The following is a 7,821-nucleotide window of genomic DNA, read 5'->3' as shown; positions in this document are numbered from 1 at the left end:
ATGAAGTCAGGGACCCTAATAGAAGGGGGTAAAAAAGGAAGGAATAAGAAAGGAATAATAAAAACTTCGAGGCTGAAGTGGCTGAACCCAAAGGAGTGCCTATACATAATGGGAAGGATGGAGAAATGGAACCATTCCATGAAATGTGAGATAGGTAAGACTGAAACTACTGAAATGCCATACCAGCCAAATTGCAGTTGTTTGTCAGTGCCTCTAGGGATTCTGATTCAAAAAGATTCAGATTATAAGGAAGCGCCCCAATTCCTGAAAATGATGTAGACACCTTAATTGGCTTGCCAATATTTCTCCATCTTTAGGCTGCCAAACTTTGTCTATGGAGAGTCTCAGTCATCCAGGTCATGGTTGTTCCAAAGCTGCCTTTCCAAGAAGCAACTGGAAAACTCTTTGATCCCTTTTTCATAGGAGAACATAGGAGAACAAACCGCTCAGAACTAGATTCAGTAGTCCATCTGCATTTAAAATACAAAGCCCACTCTTATGAAGACAGCAAAGACCTCATTTTGGACAGAGAGGACCGCTAATTTGAAAGAGGGCCTTCTAGGTCAAAATTGAACAGCCCTCTCTCAACAGAGGGGAAGGGATATAACATCATCTATCTCCAGTCTACAACAGTTCCAAGAAGGCTCCAAACCCATTTGCATCACTCAGGTGATCCCAATGACACTGATAAACCTCCAATTGGCCTCAATGACTTGCTAAAAGAATGCAAATGACCAGCTGTTTGCAAGGAGTATAAATCCTTCCATTCCCCACCATCCAGTCAGAACTGAAGAAGCTTCTTGGTTGAGAAGCGAAACATCTTCAAAGAAAAACCATAAAGTCCAGTTGCCTCTTTCAAAAGCACCTTTGGGGCCACCAATCTTGATTCTCCATCTATTGCTAGATGTGCTACCACTTTAACACTTGCTACAATTCCTGCACGGTTAAATGTTTCAGTGGGTATACAATCTGAAAGTCAAAGTGAAGAAAATTTAGAAGGACTCATTGTGAAAGTAAAATGGAAAAATCTGAGCAACCATTGTATATTAAGAAGATAATGCCAACCTACATGCTTAGTGTGCACAGAGTTCATTCAGTTATTTTTAAATGTGTAGCACATTTCTGCTTATATAAATACTTACACATTAGAGTTGAAGGCAAAGAAATGAAGGTGATAGATAGCTTTGTTTTCTATCAAAGTTCAAGAATAAAGATGGACAATGTGCTGGAGGAATAACGGGAGACTTGTGTGAAGTGACATAGATTCTGTTTGACAAAGCAATTTGGTGATGGAGGCAACATGATTCACTTCACTGAAGTGGAGAGGCCACCTTATTCACCTTGATAAAGCAATTTGGGTGGCCTTGGACCATTCTGAGCCAGTGCAATGGAAAAAGTTAGACAAGATCATGAAAGAGAAAGACTTTCAATATACTAAATATCAGAAAGTGAAAGCAACTATTTTCCAGCGCATTGGGATGTACTGCTATAAAAGTTCAGAGAGAAACATTGCGAGAAAGAAGCCAACTTCAAATTATGTATTTGGAGACTATTACAAAGTGCACCATGGACTACAAGAAGAATCAGACAATCAGTAATATGCCCAATAGAAACTGACAGGTCCTTGACTTGATAGTCACCAAGCAGAAACACATAGCAGATGAAGAATTAGGAAAAAAACCGCTTATGATTGGCAAAGCTATTGAAACTAGAAGAAAGAGATGGTGACAAATAAGGTGGATGGATGGACTCAAATAAACTGCTAGAATGCCCTTGGAGTTATTACTAAATCAGAGCCAATGTGGAGACCACTGGTCATTCAGCAAAGAGGAATAAACTTGTTTCATTGGCAACTTCTATACTCTTGTCATCAAGCAACTGTATAAGGGTTAACAGGAAGGAGTGGGAAGATTAAATTTAGACAACAGAGTCAGACTTCCTGCTTGGGGTATGTCTGTGCTGGGTATCAGTAATGCCAAATTGGAATGAAATATGTTCTATCAATTGCAGGATATCTTCCCAAAATGTAGAATCTTTCTAACATTGCTGATCTGTTCATATAAATAATGAAAGCTGAGCAGAGCTAGGGTAAGCAAGTAAAGGTATAGCTTTTCCAGGTCTTCAGGATGATGTTATTTAAACATCAGACCAACAAGCACATTTAGTCTCCTACAAGCCACTAAGTCTAGACGATGACGATCATATGCAAGAAAGATAAAGTTATAAAAAGCACCTTAATAAACAAGGATGTAAACTGAAGATTTTTTTTTTTTACTTGAGAAACTAAAACACAGTCTGATGCTTTGGTCTAACCAGTTTGACGTCTATGTCTGCACAAAATCATTCCAAGAGTTAATTGCTGAAGCTGCTGTTTTATTTACTTGCAACATAAAACTGTCCAGCGAACAATCCAGCTCTTCTGGGAGCTAAAAAAAAAAAAAGCACGTTATCCTTTGCACACAAAAAAGACCTCAGTTGAAAAGGCTGGGTGTAGAGCTGATTCATGGCACCTGAATACAAGGAGGAGGAAAAGTTGTTAAAATGATAATTACATATATTGACTGACACTCTACATTTTCATTGGAGTCACATTGGTGCAATATTTGTTGAGGGCCAAAATGCAAACCTAGCAATAACAAGTGAATAAACAGAGATTGGAATTCCAAGGCCATAAACAGCTATTGGTAAAAATTAGAAATTGTTTTAGCTTGAACGTAGTTGGCTCATTGATACTGACAATATAGTGAATATGGCCAAAAGCAAAATAAAACTAAACCCTTAAAAACAACAACAAAACATCTAATAAAGATAAGGCACAACAACCTCACGGTCAAATAATGTTGTTTTCTTTGATCAGCTGCCAAGTGAGCCAGTAGGACCGGTGCTCTCACTTCCAGGTAATGTGGTGTTGGCAAGATAAGTAATACGGAATTAGGTTAGGGGGAGTAGAGTGTGTCTCTGCTGTCCAAATGATTTCTTAAGGTTGGCTTGATATTCTCCTGCAAAAGCCGCCAGCAGCAGGCGGCATAATGATTAGATACTTGTGGCATTGTGTGGTCAGCAGATAGAGGAATTGCAATGCTTCCCTCTGATTCACAGGAACCAATTTCATGTCTAACAGATGTAAATGGTCAAAGAAGCCATGCAAGATAGAGCAATGTGCTATAGATAAAAGCCTTCCGGGTGGGTCAAAGCACCTCTGAGGCACCTGGGCAAGGCAATGGGAAAGACTGGAAGCCTAGTGGTGAGTTGCCTGTATATTAGCTTCTCCAGGAGGCTAAGTTGCAAAGAAAGGCAACTTGAAGTCAAGCCGCGACAAGCTTTTTCCAATTGCTTCTGTCCTGGTCACAAAATTTGATGCCCTGGCTGAGAGAAATTGTAGATACACTAGTATAAAATTACATATTGCTCATTATGTGGGAAGAGCAAAAGCAATTTAATCTGTGGCCTCACCGATAACTAAAGTTGATGGAAAGAACACGCAGGCTGAATAACCTCAGGGTTCCTCTGCCTCATTATTGTCTAATTTGCAATAATGGGTAGATCAGGCCTTATATGTCAGGAGCCCTCAAGAGAACTTTGCTCTACAGGATAAAATGGGCAGAAAGGAGCAAACTGATAGATGTAAAGTCATCCTAATTTGCCTACTATGGGTACATAGAAGAAGTGTCTGTCTAAGTGGGGAATTAAAGTACTACAGATGCAGCTTCACCTACGACAACCAATGTATTCACTATGATTCTAATGCTGCTAGAAGGAATTTTACCTCTTATGTGTAATATATCCAGTGGTAGGATTCAGCCAGTTCTCACCACTTTGGGAGAATTAGTTGTTAACTTTCTGAGCAGTTTGGTGAACTGGTTGTTTGAAAAAAATCATTAGGGCAGAGAACCGATTGTTAAGTTATTTGAATCCCACCGCTGAATCTATCTATTTAAATCAGATAGTAAATATACACTTAATTAATTCCTGTTTGATTTCCACAATAAAATGTATTAATGCATACCTTCACATTTCAGTTTTTGAAAATGCTACAGCTCTTTCTTCACTAATAAACTACACACTTATGTGAGCACACATAGATAAGTATAGGGCAGTGATGGCAAACCTTTTTGTAAAGGCGTGCCAAAATTGTACATTCGTGTGCTATAGTGTGTGCTGCCTGCCCCCCCATAGGGGGGAGGGCTGGGGGAGGGCGTTTTTACCCTCCCCAAGCTTCAGGAAAGCCGCCAGAGCCTAGGGAGGGCAACAAACAGTACCAATGGGCCAACTTGAAGTTTGGGAATGATCTGTTTCTGGATTTTGGAGGGCCCCTGGAGGGCCAGGGAAGACAATTTTCAACCTCCTTAGGTTTCAGGAAAGCCTCTGGAGCCTGGGGAGGGCAAAAAACAGGCCCAGTGGGCCAATGGGAAGTTTGTTTTCAAACTTCTGGTTGGCCCATTTTTCACCCTCCCCAGGCTCTGGAGGGTGAACATTGCCTCCCGCGGCCCTCCAGGGGCTCCAGAATCTAGAAACGGATCATTCCCAAACTTCCAGTTGGCCCATTAGACCTGTTTTTTTGCCCTCCCCAGGCTCCGGAGGCTTTCCTGAAGCTTGGGGAGGGTGAAAACGGCCTCCCCCGGCCCTCCACCACACGTGTTTACTGGCTCGTGCGCTGGCAAATATGGCTCCGCATGCCACAGGTGCCATAGGTTTGCCATCACAGGTATAGCGCGTAAGGGATCATATCAAGACTAAAATTAGTTAAAATGCAAGTGATGTCATCTACCCCAGCCCCATAAACCATCATCTAAAACACTTTCTAACCCGCTCCCTGCATTGTTTTATCCCATCAGGGTGCATCATACCATACTGCATTATTATTTTTTCTTATTTTGAGGAAAAAAAATTAATACATGAGGTTTAAGTATTTAAAGACTAAAGTTTGAGAATTAATCTATCAAAGACCTAGTGAAGGACATTAATGCAACTGTATATTTAACCAAAAATTATAATGCTGATTTTATTACAATTCACTACCAGTATTCACAGTGTTAAACAACTACACATATAAAATTTATGCCTGTAAGAAATTAAAATACTATCTATGAATAGGTGATCTACATTAAAATATAAGTCAAAAGTTAATTGTTTAATAATTAACTACAATTTACCAATTTAAATACTAAAATTATGCATCTATGAACTCTTAATACAACTGAGAAAATTAATAGTAATAACTGAGGATTCTAATTTGGGTTATAATTGATCATATAGGACCAAATCAATTGCTTCCGTTAAATATCTAAAACTTTCATAGACCAATCCAGACAATCTGATTAAATATTTAATAGGTACATAATATAGGATAATACAGTGATATAAGGTTGAGATCATTAGTCTAAAACCATCTGGACCAAAGCTAGAATCAGCCTTTTGTTTTAATATATCTCATGTTAATAGATATAATTTAAATGATTGCATTTCTTATTAGACAAGCATATTTTGGCTGTATGCATCCTGAAGACCAAGTATGATTAAAGGTCTTATAAATAGTACAGCTCTAGAAGACCATTTGTCAGAAAAAAAATATAATATCTATCCATTGTTAAAATTGAGGCCTATTACCGGTACAAGAAACAAAAAAGTCTGAAGTAAATTAATTTCTCCAAAGATTTATTGATTTTTAATATATATGGCTTTTAATTTTTTGTATCAGAGCTCTTATAATGTTTTCCTTGTTTAACTCACAGATGTTCTGAAAGGACAGATCAGTAAACTAATCTGTGTTATCAGGTTTTATCCTCTGCGCAAACCTATTTTTGTTGCGATAATGGCATCAGAAGTGACTTTCATTTCTGATGTAATCTGATCATCCTCACAAATACACTCTTTAATCTTGCACGATTTATCAATACACATTAACATGCCAGCTAATATTTGGTTGAGAATAATGTGGACAGCTTACTACCAAAATATTGAAAAGTCCTAGTTGTCTGACATCAAAAACATTTAATTCACATTGGTGTTTTCAAAAGTCTAATACTATATAGTAGTTGCTGAGAACATCATGTTGGATTTTTATCCGGTGAAAGTTTAAATTTTAAATGACCTGCTTAGTTCTCATGATGAACAACAGCTTGGCTCTCGAGATCTCAACCATTCGATGCCGGTTTGAAGGTCTGAGACAGTGTTTCTCACTGTCTGGGGAATTCTGGGAGTTGAAGTCCGGACATCTTCAAGTTGCCAAGGTTGAGAAACACTGGTCTGAGAAGTGACATGTCCCCTGTTTCGCTTGGATACTTTCCTGCCACATTGCCACTTGTATCCTTGCCTTTACTATTAACATCTATTTCCTTGTCTTCCTCATGACTTCTTTCTTGCTCCAGTTTTAACTGCTCACCTTCCTGGCAAATCCACCAATTATCTCCTATGTCTTGTCTGCTGGTTGCCTCCTTCTTGCCACTACTCAAGATTACCCCCTTTTATTGTCATTATCACTGCCCCAGAACTTGGCTATCTAAAATACGATCTATTTCCTTAAAATAACAGTGACAAAATTTTGGCTACCTTGGCAATGCACAGCCTATGCAAAGAACAGAGTGGTGATTGTCCTGCTATTCCAATCACCCCACTGGTTTTGTCCTCTTATAAGGAATGGGGCATGGCATATGTTTCAAAAGGACCCCCCCCTTAATTTCATAAGGTGACAACTAGCCTTGGGAAAGCAATTTGAAGTTGGAGTAGTATTTGTCTGATGGAAACTCATCTAGCTATCAGTTTAATACACGAACATAGCCTGTTTAGAAAAAAAGTTTTTTTTTTGGGGGGGGGGGTTCCTGAATTTGGCGGAATTCAGAGCTGGAAAATATTGGAATATCTGCAAGGCTGCAGATTAGTACTCCATATTTTGTAGCACTTTTGCTTTAGCAGCCCCACTGCAATTTACTCTCAGTCCATAAGTGTTGTATATTGTGTGTTTGTGTGAGGGGAACGATGCAGGAGCCATGGATCAGAGAGTAAGATGTTTATTAGTAGGTTGCAAGCGATTCAGAATGTGTTACAACTGTCACAGTATTTATACTCTCAGGTACCAACTGTCATTTAACTGTCATTACAACCACCAATCACAGGCTGTGCTTCGCCCGACCAATTAGAATGCAGCACAGGCTGTTGCTGGGCTATAACAATAAGCATACATAAAAGATTATATTTTCTTCAGGTTGATTTTAATTCCCATGAATGCTTTCATAGTGTTTTCTTTAAAAGTACTTAGCCTAACCCAAACCCAACCCACACCAGAATTTCCCAGCAATCTTCTAATGCAAACTAGAATCAATCTGGCATAGGATTTTTTTTTCCTTTTTCTTTTGCTTCCTTTTACATTTGTCACTGGCTAGGTGCTGTCACTTAGCTGGGGAATGTGCTTATAGAGGTAGATCTTACAGAAACTATCTGAGAAAAATAGGGGTTAAATGGTGGGTTTCTCAAGGAAGAAATATTGGGTGTTGGTTGCAACAGTGATTGAGGTGACCATTAATCCAACCAATAATGGTCTGAACTACCAAACAGCTGATGGCCCTGTAAAGAATTTCTAGGCTCCCATAATTATTTAAATAGATTTAAAGGAAGATTGGATGACTCATGGACAGGCTTAGCCCTATTACTCTGAGTAACAAAAAGAGTAGGAAAAATTAATGGTTCTGACAGCATTATCTTTTGGAGATACCCTGTGGGGACATCCATCACTGCTTTACCAAAACCGAGTGATCAGCAGTACAAATGGGAAGAGTTATGGGAAATGTCTGCACAATCTTGTTTGGAAAGGTCATCCTTGTGTGT

The sequence above is a fragment of the Thamnophis sirtalis genome, unplaced genomic scaffold, assembly GCF_051295495.1.
Source record: "Thamnophis sirtalis isolate CommonGarterSnake01/CBP01778 unplaced genomic scaffold, rThaSir2_p1.2 scaffold_1, whole genome shotgun sequence".
In the NCBI taxonomy this organism is placed as follows: domain Eukaryota; kingdom Metazoa; phylum Chordata; class Lepidosauria; order Squamata; family Natricidae; genus Thamnophis; species Thamnophis sirtalis.
Note: the sequence above shows the minus strand (reverse complement) of the source record.